Consider the following 22,645-nt stretch of genomic DNA (forward strand, 5'->3'; position numbering starts at 1 on the left):
TAAGGAGTCACCTTCAAATGAACTGTTTAAAACAAGATTGATGGCACATTTCTATTCTCTAGCTTTCCATGACCTTCGTTGATATTGATAGTTCCTTCCTTACAGACATTTGTTTTTTTCAGTTTACTGCTGGTTTGTATTGTGTTTATATTGTATTTTATTCTTTTTATTTTATTTATGTTTATTGTATACTAGCTGTGTAAGCCATGCTGTAAAAACCCCGGGCTCCTAGAAACCATGGATTCTGGCACTTCAATCGATCAATTGCATAAGTTGTGCATTAGCGGTTAGGTGAGGTTTTGTTTTTTTGGCAGTTTTGTTTTGCCAACCTGCTCACCTCCATTGTCTATCAGCAGCTAAACGGGTTTTTCTCTCTTCTTGGAGGTTTCATTTTTCCAATGTGCCTGCCTCGCTTGTGTATTAGCGGCAGCAGTTTTTCTTTGGCGACAGAGTTGCTTTCTTTGAGGTTGAAGCTGTAGCCTCGCACTTCCAGGCTAGACAGACAGACACAAACATTTCCACGCCTAGATGTTTATATATAAGACATTATCGTAAAGCACTACAGCATTGCTGATGTTGTTTTAAATGTGCTCTATAAATTGACATTGATAAAGTATATGTTTATATGATTCTATTCAGCAGTAGACACTGTGACATTAACCTAGTATGATTTAACATTAAAAAATCTAAGCGGAAATGGACTATAATATTATAAATACAGTATCACATATCACTGGACTTGTGTGCTAATTGACATCCATGTGTAATCTCAGAAAATTTAAGGATGTTGGCTGAGTTCTTCATAGCAAGTCTAGAATTGTCCTCTAGACCCTGTTGCTGAAAAAATAGGGTGAAACCAATATCTGCACTCACAATGCTGATGACACCTTCTCCTCAGTGATTGTCCAAAATAAAAACCAGTAAAGTCACCAAAGAAAATCTAGAGATAATAACAATCACCTCACAAGATTAGAACACTTCACGACCCACAAAACAGTGACAGGGATTTATGTCAATCATATTTTCTTTGCAAAACACCTGAACACCACTTGTAGAACACCCAACAAATTTTTGAAAAAAGATTGCAAAACACCATTAAAAAGGTTGAAAAATGGCAAACAAATGCTGGATATTTGCAAAGCTCAAGTGTGAATAGTATAGGTAATTTAAAAAAAAAAAAGACCGGAATTGTCTGCACATTTGGAAATGTGGCATTTAAGCCATTCATAATAGGCTTCTAAAGTTCAATGGAAGACCTTAGATATCATTCTCAATGAAATGCTGGAAATTTCACAATTGAATCTCAACAATATCTCCAGTGTACATGTCCATTCATTTTTTGATACTTTCATGTTTCTTAGGACTGTAAACATTCAATACAAAAAGAACCTCAACAAGTCAATAATCTTAACTACCAGTCCTTTTTACAAATTGTACAATTTGATTTTCACAAATTGTGTTCATACTTTACATGATCAATTTTCATTTTCCTTGTAAAAGTTTAGTCGTCTTGAATTTTATTAAAAATCCGCTACTTTTTCCTTTGATGATTGCCTGAAGACTGCTCTGAAACAACTATACAGTTTTTGAATGACAGTGCTTCCTTATCAATAAAGGGGGAAGTCATTTCAAATTTCTTTCACAAAAGCTGAGAATGAACTCAACAACTGTACTGCACATCATATTTTGGTTGCAAGTTTAAATGTTCAAACAGACGATTCAGTAAGACTATTAGAACAGTCTTGTGTTGGCTGGGATTGGCACCAGCAGACCCCCGTGACCCTGTAGTTAGGATATAGCGGGTTGGATAATGGATAGATGGATGGACAAAAGTTGCAAAGGATTCTGCTTCAGCCTTTTCAACAGCCTTTTCATTTTCTGCTGCATCAATTTCAAGCAGGATATTCCTAATTTCCTTGTAAACGTACTGTTGTTTCCTTAGTGCTGTGTTTACCCCAGGAAAACCAAGCCAAAAACATTGAATTCTTCTCAACAAGAAAAAATGTTTTTACATGTAACAGAAACATGTAAATACAAAAACATCAGCATGAATACAATGAAAAAAGCTATGTCTAGCGTCCAGTACTAAACTGATGCAGATTTAGTACATGTCTTTCGTGTGATATGTTTTGAGTCATTCACCATTGCACAGCCCAATGTTACAACTGAGACAGTACAAGTGTGTTCCTTTGTGCACTGTTGCATGCTCAAGAGAGTGTAGAATGTCAGTTCCTGAGCAATACGATTGATGTACCCCATGTGGCTACCACAGCACAAAGCTTAGTAACTTCCAAATTTCCCCTGACACAAACATTGTCATTTGCCATATTGTGAACAGTGCTTAGGTGGTTAATGTCTTGCACTTGATCTCAATGATTTAGTCTTTTTGTCACACAGCCACAATGGTGAAGTGTCACGTGACTGAATTCACCAGGCATATCATAGTGGTTCGGTCATACAGTGCCATATCATAATTCAGTTTCATTTCCATGTTAATGTCTGGTAACCAATTCATATTGTCAATACTATAGCCAGATTTGAGCATTGGTTCAGCTTCATTTCAATGTAAAACTTCTTTTATAGCTTTGTTTTTGCCATTGTAATTTCGGAAGCCCTGTCCCACTTATGAATACTAATGAGTTATTAGACGTACCATAAAGTGTCAAGAAAGCATAATTTATTTATTTATGTTTTGCAGCATGATTTTATTTCATTCACTAAATGGCAGCAGAATACTGTACCAAGAGTTATTTGGGCTTATCACTATAAAGCAGGGGTGACCAACTCTGATTCTAACCATTTTCTTAATTAGTGACCAGTTTTTGCTACTAATTAACTTAATTTCATTTATTTGCTATTTAAACCCTTTAAATCAGAGCTGAGTAATGGCAGACCTGGAGGGCTACATTGGCTTCAGGTTTTTGTTCCAACCCAATTGTTTCATGAGAAATCATTCATTGTTGATGAAGCACTTATTGCTCAAGTGACATTTTTCTGGTTCATTTTAGTTGTTCCACTTGTTAAGATTTTGAACCCTTAAGTGCTTATTTTAGTCTTAAACTGCTGTATTCATTGTTTTATTGCTCCTCATTAGCTATAAGATGCAAATGACAAAGGAACCAGCAGTTCTACATTTAGCTTGTCTCCATTTCCATCTGTGTGTATTTATCATTCACTATTTGGTTCAATTAAGAACCCAGAAGGAAACTGAAGAGAAAGTGAAGAACTGAAAACGACTCATCTGTTTTAAGCTTCAGATCACTTGAATGATACACGTATCACTAGAAAGGAAAAACAATCTGGGATTTAAGAATGAACTGACATGGTAGAGTTAAACCACTAACAAGCCATGAAATTAAATAAGCTGTGTTATTGGTGAGCCTTGGCTTCTAATTAAGCAACTGGGTTGAAACACAAACTTGTAGCCACTGCGGCTCTCCAGAATCCAGGTATAAAGCGTATCATTACATGTCACCCTGAGCCTGTTTAACTGTAATTGCATAGTCATTCTCAGGGTTAATGTCAGGGAGGTTAATGCCAACATTATAGCCGCTCCTGAGCTGTATTGTTTTCCTTTTTCTCTTTTGTTTTGCTTAAGGTGTAATTTCAACAAATTCAATCAATATACAGATACATACAAAATTTGTAAACTTTTGAATAAAGTCAAATATCGCTGCATCTTGGCAACATTGTGAAGTACTGTTACCAGCAAGCTCTGAAGACTAGAACACAGAAAGCTACAGAACTTTCATTTTTCAGTCTTTCTTGAAAGATTTCATATTTCCCAAATCTATTTGCAGCATTGTCATAACTCTGATCACTAGATTTATTACTAACTAATCCTGAAGATGGAATAATTATTAACACAACCTCCATCAACTGTTCCAATGTATGAGATCTAATTAGTATGAAACAAGTGTTTCTCTGTCGAGTTTCACATCACTGTTGGTTGAGTTATCATGGCCTCTGAAAGCACATCCTAGTGAGACTAATAATTTTACTGTTTCAAATTCATGTTTCAATTGTTTTCAACAATAACAGCATCAATTTTCAAGAGTGAGATTATAATTCCAAATCAATAAAACTAGCCGTCCCCCACAGCTCCACCCACGTAGTAGTGAAATAGGACAAACTTTAAAAATCAATAAACAAAAAGGTATCGCTAGCTAAGTGGAGGCAAGGTACACTCCAAAACGCAGAGGTAGACCAACTCCCCACTCTTGATGTCACACAGCCTCTGTCTCAGATTAGCGCGAGTATATCAAACTATGATTCTTAGCACAATGACAGAATTCACAAAATCAACCGGAATGTTCAAGCAAATTCTAGAAAAAAGTCTGATCTAAATCCATTAAGTAGTTCTCTCGTTCGCTAGCTAAGTGGATTTAAGGTACACCCCGAGGCTGGCGTATGAGTGAGGAGGGCCATGCCCCCTTCCCCTTGGCCCGCTGTGTCTCTCTAGGATTCGAGCAAATAAATCAGTACCGCAAGTGAACTATGATAATTAGCGCGATGAGAGGGGTCGCAAAATCAACTGGAATATTCAAGCAAATTGTAGAAAAAAAAAACCGATCTAAATCCATTAAGTAGCTCTCTCATGAAAAGCAGACAGGCACGCAGGCAGATAGACATTGGATTTTATATATTGTGACAGACGCCCCTTCTGTATATGTTCCGGGGGAGCAGCTATGGACATCTCACTACCTCCCCCGGGACGCTTGGTGGCAGCCTCCCTGGCTGACGATGGTGCCTCAGTTTCCCGCAGGGTTTCCTGGGAGATGGAGTTCTCCACAACCCTGTGGGGAGCTGGGGTGGCCTCCAGGGGGTGCTGCATGGAGCCAGGAACCCACCTGGACATCTCTGCAGCCCCACCAGGAAGTGCAATTAGCCACAGGTGATCAAGCACCTGGAGCACTTCCGGGTGGGCTATAAAAAGGGCCAGCATCCACCACTCATTAGCCAGAATCAGGAGGAAGAGGACAAGGTTGCCTGGGAGGAGTGGTGGTGCCAAGGTGGAGAGAAGAAGTGTTGTTTGTGCTATACTGTATTAAGTGCTTGTGGGACTGTGTTGTGGCTGGAGGGATTACGGGGAAGACGTGCCCTCCAGCTGAAGGGAAATAAAGAAACTGTGCCTCTGCATAAGTCTGTGCCGGGTCGGGCGCTATACAGGTGCTGGTCATAAAATTAGAATATCATGACAAAGTTGATTTATTTCAGTAATTCCATTCAAAAAGTGAAACTTGTATATTAGATTCATTCATTACACACAAACTGATGTATTTCAAATGATTATTTCTTTTAATGCTGATAATTATAACTGACAACTAATGAAAGTCCCAAATTCAGTATCTCGGAAAATTAGAATATTGTGAAAAGGTTCAATATTGAAGACACCTGGTGCCACACTCTAATCAGCTAATTAACTCAAAACACCTGCAAAAGCCTTTAAATGGTCTCTCAGTCTAGTTCTGTAGGCTATACAATCATGGGGAAGACTGCTGACTTGACAGTTGTCCAAAAGACGAGCATTGACACCTTGCACAAGGAGGGCAAGACACAAAAGGTCATTGCTAAAGAGGCTGGCCGTTCACAGAGCTCTGTGTCCAAGCACATTAATAGAGAGGCGAAGGGAAGGACAAGATGTGGTAGAAAAAAGTGTACAAGCAATAGGGATAACCGCACCCTGGAGAGGATTGTGAAACAAAACCCATTCAAAAATGTGGGGGAGATTCACAAAGAGTGGACTGCAGCTGGAGTCAGTGCTTCAAGAACCACCACGCACAGACGTATGCAAGACATGGGTTTCAGCTGTCGCATTCCTTGTGTCAAGCCACTCTTGAACAAGAGACAGCGTCAGAAGTGTCTCACCTGGGCTAAAGACAAAAAGGATTGGACTGCTGCTGAGTGGTCCAAAGTTATGTTCTCTGATGAAAGTAAATTTTGCATTTCCTTTGGAAATCAAGGTCCCAGAGTCTGGAGGAAGAGAGGAGAGGCACAGAATCCACGTTGCGTGAGGTCCAGTGTAAAGTTTCCACAGTCAGTGATGGTTTGGGGTGCCATGTCATCTGCTGGTGTTGGTCCATTGTGTTTTCTGAGGTCCAAGGTCAACGCAGCCGTCTACCAGGAAGTTTTAGAGCACTTCATGCTTCCTGCTGCTGATGAACTTTATGGAGATGCAGATTTCATTTTCCAACAGGACCTGGCATCTGCACACAGTGCCAAAGCTACCAGTACTTGGTTTAAGGACCATGGTATCCCTGTTCTTGATTGGCCAGCAAACTCGCCTGACCTTAACCCCATAGAAAATCTATGGGGTATTGTGAAGAGGAAGATGCAATACGCCAGACCCAACAATGCAGAAGAGCTGAAGGCCACTATCAGAGCAACATGGGCTCTCATAACACCTGAGCAGTGCCACAGACTGATCGACTCCATGCCACGCCGCATTGCTGCAGTAATCCAGGCCAAAGGAGCCCCAACCAAATATTGAGTGCTGTACATGCTCATACTTTTCATGTTCATACCTTTCAGTTGGCCAACATTTCAAAAAATCTTTTTTTTGCATTGGTCTTAATTGATATTCTAATTTTCCGAGATACTGAATTTGGGACTTTCATTAGTTGTCAGTTATAATCATCAACATTAAAAGAAATAAACATTTGAAATACATCAGTCTGTGTGTAATGAATGAATCTAATATACAAGTTTCACTTTTTGAATGGAATTACTGAAATAAATCAACTTTGTCATGATATTCTAATTTTATGACCAGCACCTGTATAGCGCCTTATTACAATATATAGAGATGCGGTTTACATCTGGGCTGGAATCGACAATTCTTTACTTCATCAGATATTCAGCCATGATAACTAATACTGTATTGTAAACTTGATTGGGCAGGAAATTAGTTTTGCCAGTGTCACAGTACTAATAATTTGCCAGATGATGACTGACAACATGACCCCATTTTGCCAGATACTTCAGGCAGGTGAAAATGTTTCCTTAACTGTTGAATGATTTAGGCTTATCACAGCATCTGAATCCAATCCTAGTGAAACAAGTCATTTTATAGATTTAACTACATGTTTCAATTCTTTTCAGTGATAAAAATATTCCTTTCTATGCTGAACTAAGTCTTTTCTTCTTATGAATGTGCACATTGAATTCATATAAGCATTTGACATTTCATGTCCACTCAGTAGTCTTGATATACAACTCCAATTTTAAAAACCATCTATGAATACTTGCTTTCCACACTTGGAGTAAAGAAACAGTATTCACATTTGGCAACACACACATTTACTGTAGATGTTTCTGAATAAATTAGCCATCATTTTTTTATTTGAATGTTTTTATTAATTTTTTAAAAAGTAGGGGGCTTCACTTGCCAACCCCCACCAGCGCTATGGGCTGTTGTGAAGAGAGGGGCTGAAGGAGACACATCCACCCCTCTGAAACCTCTCTTAAATGGTGATACAATGGGAAAAAAATACAGTGTTTTTTAAACCTCCTGTTTGCTCAATCAGCTGCTGGCTTGCTGCCTCTGCCGTGCCGCGTGATCGGCATTTCGTGTGGCGCTGCGATTGTTTAAAAGCCTGTACAGCACCTTCTTGTCCCCCAGACATCCTCAAACACTATTTGATCTCTTTTCGCTGTTCCGTTATTTAACTAAGTAATATTTTCCGTTTGTTTGTGCTAATGCGATCTTTACTCTAATTTTTTTGAGATTTTCAAATTTTCCTATTTCCATTATCTCTAACCTGCTCTGCATGTGTATTACGGGACTTGCTTCAAAAGGTTGTAAGTATGACATGACTTGCCCGTCTCGCGGGACGTGAAAGTGTCTCTCTGTCTCTCTTCCAAAGATCATGGCTCGTCGCAAGTTTTTTTGTATAATAGAGAGACAATTTTAATTGTGATCTTTAAAATACCTTCTTACACTAGATTTGTATTCTTTTTCAAATTCTTCATCCGATCAATGCATAGTGGTTTGTTAAGTATAAAGTGTTTGACCATGTGTGATGAAAGCTAAACATCATGACTGAGACCCTAGTGAGAAACACAGACACTCCAAACACAGCCTTTTAAAGTGCAAAAGAAAACTGATCTTTATTATATTAGGTGCCTTGAAATGTCCAAAAATGATGAAATTCATGCACTTAATAAACCCAGTCCATAATACTGTGTGCTCACACTCAAAGTGAAATGAAAAAAAATCAAAATCCTTTTAAAACTCCAGGCAGACATTCTTCTGTGAAATAAAAAAGAGACCATAAACCCAATCTTCTCACCCCCTCCACGTAGGCTATAGAATTGGAAGTCAAAAATAATTCAGCTGTCCACCTCAACACTAGTGATTAGTTTCAGACATCCATTCCTTCAGGATAGCTGAAACCCACCCACTAAGCACTGTCCATTATTGTTACTTTGCAAAACTTCTCTCTGTACAAGTATTTTGCCAGCAGATTCCTTAATTTTGCCCACTCCAAGGCCTTGCCCCAAAGTTCTTTCCTATTCATGTGACATCACAGATCTTTCACCCATCACCTGTTCCCCTCTTTATTATAAATTATGACTTGACCGTTGAATCTCTCCTCCTTTTGCTTTCTCAAGTTTGTTAAGCAGGTCAGACTCCAGTCTACAAGATAGAAGAGCAATACCGAATCTCAAAAAAAAAAATCTTCTCAAATGAACTACTTGACTCAGCAAGATTAAGAAGACTCGGACTCCTTAGCCTCAAAGTACTCAGAATCCGACTCCTACAGTGTTGCTCTCAGGCATTACTACCTCCTGAAGAATCCACAAACACTTACAGTCATTCTAGTTTGCCTTCTCCTATTACACCCTGCTGGTACGGTAGCAGTAACGAATGCTCCCCACAGGTTCCCCTCACTGGTATACAATGCTACTTATTAATATTACTGTTGCTCTCATCTGTGTGTGCACATGTACACCTGTGGATCACTTTCACTCTGCAAGCAATTACTCAACACCACCTCCCTTCTGAAACACACCAGCTGTTATGTTTCAGCCAGGATTCCCCTTCAGCTGGAGTTCAAAGTCTTGTTTTATGTCTGCTTTGTTCAACTTTCATTTTTTTGTTTATGTTAGTATTGTTATTTATTTACTTGTACAGTATGTGTATCTATGTCAAGAGGTTTACTTATCTCAGCAGTGACATTTATGGCTCTCTTGATCCTATGAATAGATGGATTGGGAGAACGTGGGGGTCATGCGGTTGCTGCAAAAGGATGAAGGTCCAAGTCTTTACAGTCCTGGTGCTTCCTGTTTTCCTATACGGTTGCGAGACATGGACATTATCCTGTGATCTGAGATGAAGACTGGACTCCTTCGGTACAGTGTCTCTTTGAGGAATCCTTGGGTACCGCTGGTTTGACTTTGTGTTGAACAAGTGGTTGCTCATGGAGTCTCAAAATGAGGGACATAACCTGCATTGTGAGGGAGTGTCAGTTATGGCACTACGGCCATGTGGCGTGATTCCCCAAGGGTGACCATTGCTGAGGATCCAAGCAGCTGCACCAGGTTAAGGGGACACCATATAACACCTGGATCCGACAGGAATCACAAGTTGTTTCATCATGTGGTGGGTGTATCTATGTATTGTTTGTCATGTTCCATGTGCTAGGGAGTTGGTGAGTTCTTGTGTTTTTTGTGATTCTTCCCTATGCTTTGTAGTTTCCTGGATTTTTGAACTTGTGCTCTGTTTTTGATTTAATTTTGGATTTTTGATCTGGACTTAATCATTTTACATTACTTTGCTTTTCCAGGTGATTCTTTTTTGCCATTTGTGCTGCCCAGAATGTCTGGTGTTAAAAGTGATTTTTTTGTGCAGAATCTTCTTCTTTTGGCTACTTTTTTAGAGGTCACCACAGCAGATCATCTTCTCCTGTCCTCTGCATCTTGCTCTGTTACACCCACAACCTTCATGTCCTCTCTCACCACATCCATAAATCCTTTTATTTTTAAAGATTCTGAGGGACCCTCTGTGTTACTAGCTGATTTTTAAAATTTTTTTAGGGCAGTTCATAGGAGTCCCAAACCACATAAGTCCTGAACAGCAGCTAGTAACACAAACAGCCACATAGAATATTTATAAAATAAGAAAAATATATATTTTTCACAATAATGTAGTGCCCAGCAAGCAAGCCCACTCACAAAATTATGTTCTTGTGCTCCTGAACTGGCAGACTGGCCTGGACAACAGTAAATTTCCTGCCATCTTTGAGTTGACATTAGAGCAACAATTATGTGAGATGCTGTAAGTTCCGTAAAAACTGAAATTCTAAAATTTGTTTCTGAACCACAGACCTTATAAATTTGTCAACTACAAAAGTGGCATAAAAATACCACATCATTTTTAGTAGTAATTCTTGGAGTTCAGATCAGATAATATTTGATTTTTTTACAATAGAAGTAAATATTGTAGGGCCAGGAGGGGTGGACCTTCCATCATGCTCCACAGTGTTGTAGATGGAATGGAATATTTTACCAAGATACCTTTCCAGCCCCAGACCAGATGACATCCCTTCAGCCAAGAAACTGTTGGCTGGTGAGCACTGGAACAGCTCCTCAGCAACTGGGCCATATCTTTGAAGGCCAACTTTTTGAGGTTTGCTGGATCAAGGGAATACCCAACATACACACCACTGCCTGCACCACCAAAGTCAGGGACTTGTAGAGCACTTTTGCCAGCATTTTACCACACAACTGGCCATGCACATGTCCACCCACCAGCAAGTCTGGAACTTGTACTTGCTACTCATACTCTGGGCCCACCGCTGAGCTGTCCATGAGTCCTCAAAATGCAACCCAGCTGTTTTAATGTTCAGCCATGAGATGTATGCTTTGGCCAGCCTTGTCAATGGGCAACCACGGTAGGTCGAGATTCCAGGTGCCCCAGACCTGGAGTGCTTGGTCCCACAGTAGGACTGCTTGGAAATGGTCCATGAGTTTACCAGATGAGGGGCTCACAAGAGGAAGACTTTCGGCTGGAGCCAGCCACTCACTCCAGGGGGACTGGTATGGATCTGCAATCCCTGGTGCAAGAAATGACATTGCACAAAATTGGCCAGCAACTCTGAGGGTCCTGGTGAGGTCCTCGGAATGGAGGTTTTCTATAAGATCAAGTTGGCAGAACTCAACAGGAGAGCAGTGTTTCACCAAGATTGCCTGGCCTGGTTGAGGCTCCCTAAAGGTCAAAATGTTATTGACAGCCCTGATGCTGGAAATGGTATTAACATTAGGGCATCATGGGTGGCAAGGATGACTGAGCGCACTAAGGTGGTGGCTGTGTACCATCATTGGGAGTGTGCTGTGAGTTCTGCCTAAAACAGCATCTCTTTTTGAGATGGCCATCAGTGGAAATATTCACCCACACCTAATGAAAAGCTACTTCTTTAAATTAACATGTTTTTTCCTACAGTATTAAAGTAATGTCATTATCGAGCTGTGACAAACTTCGGGTTGTAACCTGTTTATTTATTGACATAAGACAAGAGTGGATCAAATGTATTTATTAGTATAAACAAGAGTGGATCAAATGTACTTCAGCAGTGATCTGCATTTGTCTCATTTAGTGGGGGTACGGCCATGTTTTTATCATCAAAACTAGGCATAGAGTAATAACAGAACACTGTATTGTAATGAGCACCAGTGTAATAGCAGTGAGGCACACATACCAGATGTAAGTACTAGGAGTCTTTATTTCAAATCAACAACCCGATATACCTATGACTCCCTGTTGTTTGGGCCACAAGAAAATCCTACCAGAATAACAGATGTCACAAAAGACTCCAGACAATCACAAAAGTTTGTAAAGAGTGAGTTGTTTACAAGACTGAGTCCAAAACAGAAATGAATATGCGTAGGTAAGATGGCAGTTTTAAGGGTTAGCAGAGGAAATGATGTCATCTATGCTGGAACCAGAAGTGACGTCTTCAGGAGTGGAAGTGATGTCATCAGATGCACCGAGACTAGAAGTGACATCATCAAAGGCACTGGAACCGGAAGTGACATCATCAGAGACACCGGAACCTGGTGGGATTTCCTAGGAAAGATCTGTAAGCGACTGAGAGAGAGAGTCAGCACACTCCGCCACCCCCTGGTCTGATGTAGTATTACAGTTACTCGAACCCTTTAGCTGCCTCCTAATCGCACATGTGTGTCACAGAGTAGTGATATTATACCCTATTTGTCTGTCTTTTGCCTTCACATCACTTTATTCCAAAGACGGTTACTCCCACACTGCCTCCCAGTTATCCCTTTCAGCTTGCAGACTCCACTCACCTTCCTCCATTTTTCTGCAGATTCTCCAAAGATCGCTCGCTTCACTCTGTCAATCCAGTCCCTAACCCAGACTCTCGTTTGCACCTGTGTCTGTGCTACTCATCACTAAATATAAGTATTTGGATACAGAAAAAGCTAAATTAAAAATAAAATGTTTAAAGAAAGTTAACATTTAAAGATATGGCAAAAATGCCAGTTTATGAATTTTGGTTACATGTAAATATACTAGCACATACATACATCTAAATGCAAAATAACAGAAGAAAAAAAAACTAAACATTTAGAAGTAAGGCTGGACCATTTATATGTGAAACTGGTTGGAACGAAAACACACAGCTGGACTTTTACCCCAGGAAAAACTTGGGAACCCCTGACCTAATGCAAACAGAGTTCATATGTGAAAAAGGTACAAGACATTCAAAGACAAAGCCATCACTATATGTACGCAGACCAATCAAATATGAACACAACCAACATGCAAACAGCGTACAGTGTATGAGCGCAAACCAATGCAGTTCAATCACAAACTAATAATAAATGTATGTGAACCAGTCATACAATCGTAGACCAATATAGTTTATTCTTAAACCAGTAGTGTATGTATACAAACCATTACAGTCCACACAAACTAATGCATTTCTTATGAATGAGACCTGCATTGTACATACACAAACCAATAAAAGTATGCATGCAAACCAATAGTCATAAACCAATATATTACATACACATATATATGCTTTGGTACCTCATAAACACCTTATAGCCACAAGATTTGTGATTTTTGGAGATATTTCTATTTTGATGTAAATGGGTAAACCTCATCAAAACTAAAATGCACGTTGAGAATTATAGTAGCAGTATTATCAACGGGTTATTTATTGCTCCTTTACAGGTTTAAGGTTCTTTGTGAAAAGGCAATTCTATAGAGCCACTGGAACTAACGAGATCTTGTCTGATGACAGACTGCGCATACTCCGTGACAGCTTGGAGTCTTTAACGCTCAGCCTCTCGCGTTAACTGCGCTCCTTCGGAATAATCGAATATGACAGTCAGATATACGCGGAGAAATGTCCTGTCAGGAGCGGCTCCCTCTAAATGGTGCTACCTCTAGATGAAGGGCGTGAAAAAAGAATTATATCGGCTAACATTCTTTGAAATTCTTTGTACATCCTTTTAAAAGAATTAGCAGAGGCTACGGCGGAACGAGATAACTGACTTTTTAGCAGGTTTTAGGGTCGCGGGTAGCCTAGGCAAGACTCGAAACTGAAAGCTGTTTCATTTGAACCTCCCTATCAAACACAGATGGCCTTCACTGACGGGTGGAATGAGAAAGAGATTCTCGTGGGAAGGAGAAGAGCAACTGTCATTTTCTTTTATTAGTCTGCCTGGTAGCGTGAAAGATTAACTAAAGAGATTATGTTCATGCGCCTCCCACTTCACAAAAAGCTGACAGATCGCTATTGTTACTCATTTAGAAATACTCAAAACTTTCATTTTCATAGTGATCAACCAATTAACCTGTAACCAATCAATCAGGCAGCTTGTATTTTGACTTTCAAAGTGAATGTAAGTCCGTCGTTCGGTACATTTTGATAACTGATCTTCAGAATCGGAATCTCTTTGTTTACTTGTATATCAGGCATAAAAATTATTCTTGGTTTGTTTTTATTTAAATTTTTATTAAATTGCTGAAAATGAAATAGCACAAAGGAAGAAAATAAAAGAGCATTAACATTATGTACGTAGTTTAGGGACAATGTTTGGGACATCTATCCATCCAGGTAGCCATTTGCTTTACAGTATACTTAGCAGGGTCGCGGAGGAGCTGAAGCCTATCCCATCAAGCACAGGGCGCAGGACAGGAATAATTCCTGAAGAGGGCGCCAGTCCATCACAGGGTGAACATGCGGTAATAAACACACGGGCAAATTTAACATCTCCAGTCTACCTAACTTTCATTTCTTTGGACTGGAGGTAGATTAGTACAATATTTCTGCAGGTAGTACAGTTAAACCTATGTAACAGTTTGTTAAACTGCTCCACTAGACGGCATTATACTATACAAGACGCAATATGGGCATTCACACAATTACAGTACCGTGTAAATGTATGGGACAAACAAGACATTACAGTACACACAGTGCACACGGGCAAAACCAAGTGGTGTGAAAGTGCAGTCTGAGAAGCAAGTGGCAGCTATGTAAGCGTGCCAGGAAGACACATCGTCTGTAGGTGCAGATGTGCAGCGATTCAGCCAGAATGGAGATTACAGGAGACGGCATTGAGAAGTAATCGCAGCAGGTGTTGTGTTGGGTTTAGATTACTTTCAAACAGTTATGATAGGCGCGATGTCCGAAACGGAAGGAGTCTGCTGCAATTAATTAGACCCGTGTTTAGCCACGCCCCATTCCGCAAACCGCGGCGAGGGGTACTTTGGGACAGAATCAGCGCTCTGTGTTTGTGCAGCCAATCGCATTCTCAGCACACACAGTGTTTTGGGCAAAACATGGCAGTTAGAAGTGCATGAGGGTGGCTTATGAAATTCCAAAGGTTTTGAGAGGTTGGCCTGTAGTTAACCGAGGAGGAGGGTACCAGGTGTCCTTTTTAAATCAATCATTTCAATGGTTTCAGTGATCTCCTGATCGTTAAGAGATGCGCTGAGTCCTAAGTCAATCAACGTCCCTTTAGTACCGGCGTGGTGAAAATGAAGTGTGTAACAGATAGTGTGGTCTCCAATAATTCAACGAAGGGGTCGTTAGAATTGCCCTCATTAAAGTAAAACAAATAGAAGAGAGGGGATGAGAGAACACAGCTTTAGGGGGAACCTGTGAGGATAGTTTGACAAGCTGAGATGTGGGAAGGAACTGCTTTTGTGTGCAAGAAAACGAAGGAATGAACTTACCGATTTGGGAGACAAAGGTATATTTGGAACCTGCGATGTGGTGGAACTCTTTACCAACGGATCAAATAATGTATCATTCCTGACTATTTGTCATAAAATCTCGAATCACTTAACATACAATTAGCTGATCCGCATATCTTTAAAAGAAACGGAAATCTTATATTCAGAATGGTTAAACTTGACTAAAGAAAATAAAGTCTTCGGATAGCTGTGATGGAAAAGGTTCAATGACGATCTATCTATCTATCTATCTATCTATCTATCTATCTATCTATCTATCTATCTATCTATCTATCTATCTATCTATCTATCTATCAGGACAGTAACTTTTTGCCATAAAAGTTTTAATGTATTTGTAAGTGACACTAATAACTCACATGATACCCATAATAGGAATATGAAAAATTTACACAGCAAAATCGCCAGTGTTAAGTTAACTTAGTGTGTTAAAGTAACCCTAAATTGTGTGTGGGTCCATACATACACTTAAGGTGTTATTTAATACTGATGAATCTGAATTAAATAACGCGTAGTTTGTCGGAATTGGCACGAACCCTGTTACTTATAACTAATTATGAATAGTTTTGACACCAGAATTATCGGCACACATGTAAAAGTGTGCCATTTGTTTCCACACAGAAATCTTAAATAAAAATTTTACAGGAAATGTGTTGTTTAGCTTACAGCGCTCGATAAACATTAAAACAGCCAAAAGGTTTTGTGTTATTCTTTCACTGTGGAGATAACATTTATGATTTTTTAGCCTATTTTGCAGGTGCAAGCTGTCGTATCCCCTTTATTAATTACATTAATCAAATGTAATTAATATATATTTTAAATATATTCAAAATAAAAATGATCAAAAGGCACATCTTCATTTATTTTTTTCAGTTTACAATTAACGGTAATTTTTACAATTTACATAATATTAAACATATGAACACACACAACTTTCCAACGGCTCTGCAATTCAGATCTAGAAATGAAATCCAGCGCTGGCTTGGCGCCCTCTTTTGGTAAGTTTTGAAATTCGTTTTACTTGACTATTTCGGCTCACCCATTATTTCTGCACACACGTTTACTTCAGAATCTTTTCATTTTTGCTCATGTATTTAAAAGCTGATTTAAGATGTGAATATAAAAAAAAATACTAAAATAAAATGAAAGAGGAGTACAATGCTTTGGTATTTACAAAATGTGACTCAAAAATTAAGTTCATATTAACAATATGTTATTATTTATAAAGTACTGTATGTTATTGCCAGTTCTCTGTTCAAGATAAACCCATGAAATCATTTTTTCCTTCCTATGTAATATGTAATAAGGCTTTTAGATGAAATCATCTACAAAGTAAATACATTTTAAAGTACATGGCATGTAGTTCTCATGATATTATAACTTAACCACACTGCAGTGTTTAGCTGAATAGTTTTTATTTTGTAGTACTTTTATACGTATTACTATAATTTTAAAGGTTAATCTTTTGTATATGAAACAAAACCTGTGCAGCAGACAGGTTTCCTGGCAGGAGACCAAATGTTTCATGAGACTGTCAGATATTCCCAGCAGTTCAGTCAGGGCAAGGCTGTCAGTGCTAGGAAAACATCCTTACTGAGCTCCAGCAGACTTACCTTTAGTCCACGGTCCAGCCTGCCAGCACTGCCTTAGGGTGCTTATCAAGATGGTTAACATCAGAGTTGATTCAAGAAACAGAACAGGGAGCTCATCATATCTTAAGAGTGCTATTGGAATATTCTGTGTTTGCTGTTTCCTATGATAACTGGAAAATGCTTGGAATCGTCGGACCTCTTTTATTGCTTAAAGTTTGTGACTTTTTTTAATTTTTAAATTGAATTAACTATACTAGAATCCATTAGATCATATTCAGAGGAAATTCCGAGCACTAAACTAACAGAAAATTATAATTTTCAGAGTGTTCTACAAAGTTTAGTTTTCCCAAACTGGGAATGTACTATTTAGACCTGTTGTGGACGGTCAGTTTTTTTTTCTATTTGTGAAATCATACAGACCACCAAGTCAACTCCAGACTGATTATGAACAATCTGTCATTGGCAAAGCCTTGAAATAGCATTGGGGCATTTGCTCTGTTATTTAGTGCAACTTAATTCAGGCCTGAGCTATTTATCTCACAGTTCACCAGTACTGTATGCCAATCCAATTAAAAAAAAACAACACAGTGCCAGCACTTTTAAAAAGATGAATTTTTACGTTTGAAATATTTTTTAAAATCTACACAAACTAAGCATGGGAATTTAGCAGGGTCTTGCTCCATGTGTTAAAGCCTAATCTCCTTCTTAATCCACTTATCCTAATGCAGAGTCCTGGAGGCTGCAGCCTATCCTGGCAGCACTGGGCATTAGGCAGGAAAGAGCTGGACATGGCATCACAGAGCCATGTACTAAATGATCTTCTTGTATGAAAATGTCAAAACATACTTTATACCTCTTTGTTTAGAACTTTAGAAATTTGACAAACGAGAGGAGACCATTCAGTCCAGCAAGTCCATTTGTTTAGCTAAGCAGCTAAGCTGTTCCAATATCTCATTCAGATTCTTCTTGAAGGTTGTCAAGGTTTCTCCTTCAACTACATGTCTCGGTAGTTTCTCCCAGACTTCCACAACCCTTTGCATAAAGAAGTGCTTTTTGGCTTCAGTCCTATATGCACTTCCCCTTAATTTCCACTGGTGTCACAGAGTGTGTGATTCACCATTAAGTTGAAAGAATTTTGCAGGATCATATTAATGTTGGAAGACCTTGCTTAAAATCAAAATTGACCTCACAAGGACACTTTTCACTTGTGTGCTTTTCTCTACCAGCTTTGTGTCAGCTTATTTATCCGATATAAAGAGGATGCAACATGGAGGCAGCATGACACGCACAATGCACAGTCTTTCAATTGTGTGAGAGTGCCTGTCTGGTAAGGTGTGCCCAGAGGCCACAGCACCTCCAAAGTGGCCTAAGGCTGGGGTCAGTCTCAACAGAAATCTCCAGTAACACCCTGGCAGTGAGGTCCCATCTCTCTGTGCTGGTGGGAGGAGAGACACTAGAGGGAGCTCTCGCTTCATGACCCTTCAGCCCAAGAGCTCCATTCTTGTTATCTTCATCAGAGACAATAATGTGGTCTCTTCAAGATGAGCTAAAAGTTTTTAAAATATCAGTGTGTTATTATAAGACTGATTTTATTAAATAAGTTTGCCATATAATGATAAGTTTAGCACAATTTATATAACAGATACCTGCCTACCGACAAGTCAATTTTAAACTAAATAAAAACTTCTAACTGTATTTTTATCAGACATTATGTAGCCCATTCATTCATTCATTCATTCATTCACTCTCTTCTATTATAAGCAGGTATGTCAAGCTCAGATCCCCGAGGGTCACGGTGGCTGCAGGTTTTCATTCCAGCCACTTTTTTCGTTAGTAACCAGCTGCTCCTGCTAATGGAGCAGGCGTCCTTTGATTTAACATTAATTAACTTCCCTATTTAAAATTCAGAACCCCAGTTTTTTTTTTCTTCCTTAACGAACATTCAAACCAGCTAATTAATCCAATTTCCACCTGTATGTGTTCATCATGCAGCATCTCCTTCAATTAAAGTCTGATAAATATCTGTCTACTTTAGTCTACAACACTTGGAGATGGTGAAAAGAAAAACATCAAGTGGTTTTGAGAACACTAACAATCCATAGCATTGAATAACGGATTTCATTAGCAGCAAGAAATGGATTCTGATTAAGAAACTACCGTATATATACTCGTGTTTAAGTTCTCCCACAGATAAGTCGGGGCTTGATTTTACCGTATAATTTCCGGTATTTTATAATGTCGGTCGTATAAGTCAATTGTGGAAAACTCACGCTATTGGTCCAAGAGATTATGATATGCTAACGCCCACCTAAGAAAGTAACCATGGAGCACACTTTTTTTTCTATGTATTGTGCCTACGTGACCACATGGTAAGACCCAAACTATTCCGAAGTGACGTTTGCATTGTTTTGTGTTTATTGTATCTCACATCCTCATACACCTTTATCATAAGAGCATCCCTTATCAACGATGGAGCATTCGATCAGAAGAAAATATGAAGCTGGTTTTAAATTAAATGTCGTTGAAGTGGCGAAAGAAATTGGTAACTGCACTGCAACAGAATTTGATGCGTCTGAGAAACTGATGCGAGATTGGAGGAAGCAAGATGTAAAAACCAAAAAAAATTAAGTGTCGCATTTTTGAATGGGCCTATAATTCGGGGTCTGATTTTATGATTGATTTTTTGGGTTTCAAGACCCAACTTATACACGAGTGTATACGGTATTCATTGTGGTAGACTTAAGCCCACGTCGCATTGAACAACTTTTCCAGTGATTTTCAGTTGTGGTCTTCATTTTTGTAATCTTAGCAAGTTGAAGGCCATTGGCAGCACACTCCAAACAATATGACATACCAAGCAACTCAGAAACTGCAGTTGGCAAGTCTGACAAACCCAACAACTAGACTTTGTGTAATGTGACATGGGCTTTACAGAACTGAGTGTAGTCTCCAAGTGAGCTGGTCATCTATTGTATTGTTTGACTGATGGTTAGGGAAGAAAGAAATAATGAAGTTTTCTGTACCTTAAAAACCAAGTCCATTAAAATTAGAAACAAAAGAAGTATGATCTGTTAGCAGCAATAGTTGGTTATTAATTAAGAAACTGGCTGACACAAGAATCTGCAGTTTGACACCCATGCCTTAAAGCAATATTTCACTTCCATTTTTTTAAACCAAAGTATGCTTTACTCAATCACTTTCATTAATGGGGAATAAATATGTGATAAAAGATTGTGGGCAGTTGGGGGCACCACTAAGCCCCAAGACTCCACACACAACACAGTAGCACAGTCACAGGTTCAAATAAAATGATTGTATTTGTAAACATCATCTTCACAGGTTTCATTTTCCTAATAGTTGGACACAATTCAAAACAATTATATTCCCCTTCTTCCATTCCTTGTCCACCTTCTCCCGACCTTGACTCGACTGAGCTGAGTCAGCCCTTTTAATGCCAGACCTGAGACTACTTCCTATGTCAGAACACTGCATGAAAAAGGACTTCTAGGTCAGTCAGAAGTTCCATAAAGCTGTGAGATGTTCTCCTGGCAGTACCCTCTGGTGGTATCCAAGGACCCCCAACAGGTCTGTTTTTCTGGACTACAAATCCAAGATAACCTTGTGGGTGTACTAACTGGCATCATGCCAGAGAAGCACTACTATGTATTGTAGTGGGGAGCAAACTGCTCTTGACAAATGGTCTTCCCCAGTCCATCTATTAATCTTTTACCCCAACTGGGATACGAATTAAGAACCATCCAGTGTGCATTACGCCTCCATCCATAATGTCCTACCACTGCAGCATCCCAGCTGGGTAAGGAATCACCCTCCATCCGAATTGCGATACCAGTCTATCCATTATGGCACTTACAACACACAGTAGGATTAAAGTGGATTGTTTAGATAGATAGATAGATAGATAGATAGATAGATAGATAGATAGATAGATAGATAGATAGATAGATAGATAGATAGATAGATAGATAGATAGATAGATAGATAGATAGATAGATAGATAGATAGATAGATAGATACTTTATTAATCCCAGGGGGAAATTCACATACTCCAGCAGCAAAAAATATTAAATTAAAGAGTAATAAAGAAATGCAGGTAAAAAACAGACAATAACTTGAATAATGTTCAACGTTTACCCCCTCTGGTGGAATTGAAGAGTCGCATAGTTTGGGGGAGGAATGATCTTTTCAGTCTGTCAGTGGAGCTTTTAAAAAGACTACCAAGTCCCTAATATCACTATGTCTCCTACAATTTCAAATCAAAGTGACACTCTTGTGTATACATGCCATAATTGACATAGATTTTGGAATACTGTTTGCATAACTTGACTTTTTGATTTGCTTATGTATGGAAACATTACTTCAACTTGTGATGTGAAAGTTTCAGGAAAAGTTTAAAGGAGACCCCCATGTTTTTGACCAATTGACTCAGGTTATCTGTTCTAATGAGCTCATACCTACAAAAAATTATGAATTTCTTCTTTAGCAGCATTTCACACCACTTAAATTATTTGTAACCATTTTGCCCTACAGTTTTACTAAGGAAGGTAATTATGTCTAAGCTGTTTAATATCACAAATGAAAATTTATATTAAAATCATCATTCTGTGAATTGTTAGGAATTTTCAGGGTTATTTTGAAGATGTTTGTCATATAAAAAAATTGGAAAACTTGCTGTGCAGCCAACTTAGACAAACATTTCTTTCCCAGCACCCCATGATGCTTTGGGAGGCCAGCATGACATCACAGAGCTATAGCAGCCACTGTAAGATTGCTGCCTGATCTGCTTCATGCATGCTTTCTTTGAGGAATTCTCTGACTTGATGTCAATTTTAATTACGAACTATGACACACTCTTAATAGTCAGCGACTTTAATTTTCATATAGATAATCAGTGTGACCTAAAAGTAAAAGAATTTATGAACCTCCTGGACTCTTTTGATTTGAGACAGCTCGTTAATCAGCCTACACATAAAGCAGGTCATACGTTAGACTTAGTAATTATTAAAGGACTAAAAGTTGATATAAAGCAGGTCATTGATATTGGTCTATCAGACCATTTTCTTCTACTTTTGAATATAGAAATAATGATAGAAAACACTCATGAGAAGCATATTGTTAAAAAACGCTTCTTTGACTCATCAGCAGCTTTAAAACTTACAAACATTCTAATCAATCAGTCCGTTTATAGTGCCAACTATAATAGCGAGGATAATGTAAATATTAAGGTGGAAAGATTTAATACTAAAGTGAGAGCTGCTGTTGACTTAGTTGCACCTGAAAAGACAGTTAAAAAATTTTCTAGCATTGTTATACCATGGAAGACCCAAAGAGTGTCTGATTTAAAGAGAACATGCCGTAGAGCTGAGCGTAAATGGAGGAAAACTAAACTAACTATTGACTATGAAATATTAAAAGTTAAAATAACAGAATACAATAACACAGTCCGTCTTGAGAGGCGCTGCTATTTCTCTAAGATTATAAATAACAATGCTAGTAATCCCAGAGTCTTATTCTCGATGATTGATCATCTGCTAAACCCAGGTAACTCAAAGGAATGCCTCCTAAGTACTTCCAGTAAAACCTGTGAGGCTATCGCTGTATTTTTCATTCAAAAAATTAATGATATTAGAAATAACATAGTATATCACCCCAACACTAAGGATCCTCCTAAACCCCAGTATTCCGTTATAAACAAACTAAATTCTTTCACTAGGATAGATTTACCTGATTTACATAAAATAATATCTCAAATGAAACCCTCCACCTGTGCCCTTGACCCAATACCAACAAATTTTTTCAAAGAAGTATC

Source organism: Erpetoichthys calabaricus, chromosome 4, assembly GCF_900747795.2.
Source record: "Erpetoichthys calabaricus chromosome 4, fErpCal1.3, whole genome shotgun sequence".
NCBI classification, from domain to species: Eukaryota; Metazoa; Chordata; class Cladistia; order Polypteriformes; family Polypteridae; genus Erpetoichthys; species Erpetoichthys calabaricus.